This window comes from Mustela lutreola, chromosome 10 (assembly GCF_030435805.1).
Source record: "Mustela lutreola isolate mMusLut2 chromosome 10, mMusLut2.pri, whole genome shotgun sequence".
NCBI lineage: Eukaryota > Metazoa > Chordata > Mammalia > Carnivora > Mustelidae > Mustela > Mustela lutreola.
The window spans coordinates 104,899,926-104,900,604 of record NC_081299.1 but is presented as its reverse complement, the minus strand read 5'-3'; the positions used below and the strand labels follow the sequence as shown (position 1 = coordinate 104,900,604).

General features: G+C 46.7%; 1 non-coding gene across 1 annotated transcript; it reads left to right on the top strand.

The window, feature by feature from the left end:
- Positions 1 to 253: 253 nt before the first annotated feature.
- Positions 254 to 417, top strand: LOC131810723 (U1 spliceosomal RNA). Its single transcript, XR_009345702.1, has one exon. It is a non-coding gene; the product is annotated as a U1 spliceosomal RNA (small nuclear RNA).
- The last annotated feature ends 262 nt before the right edge of the window (positions 418 to 679 follow it).

Sequence of the window (679 nt, the reverse complement as noted above, 5' to 3'; positions counted from 1 at the left end):
GTTCTTGTGACGTCACGAGGAGGGCGTGTCTTATGTAAATATAGCAGCGCGGGGGCTGATGGTTCGACAGCTGCTGCCTAAATAACAATGGGATCTCCGGGGCTATGGGAAGCAGTGCGGGCGGTTGACAGAGGTTCGTTGTGCTGCGTGCGAGGAAGGCGTCGAGGGGCTCAAGAATGGTGGGGAGCGAAGTGGTCGTGTGTGAAGAGTGCAAGGCGTGTGCAGCTGATGTGGGGCGGAGGAGCGAAAAGTCATACTTACCTGGCAGGGGAGTTACCATGATCACGAAGGTGGTTTTCCCAGGGCGAGGCTTATCCATTGCACTCCGGATGTGCTGACCCCTGCGATTTCCCCAAATGTGGGAAACTCGACTACATAGTTTGTGGTAGTGGGGGACTGCGTTCGCGCTTTTCCCTGGTCATTTTTGTTTATAAAAATAGAGTGCGTTTTTTTTTTCTTAAGCGTTACTAGAGGGGTCTTTGTTTTAGTTTATACGTGTATTGGTTTTCTTGTATGCTTATATGGTTATTTCAATGGTGGTATTTTGTAGTATTTTTTGTTTTCCAGATTTACGGTGTCCTGTTTATACTAACTAGTGGCTGTTTTTTGAGTTAGCGTTTCTTTTTAAAGAAGAGGCACTTATACAGCTTTTATGTCATTGGGAATTTTGGCACGTTTT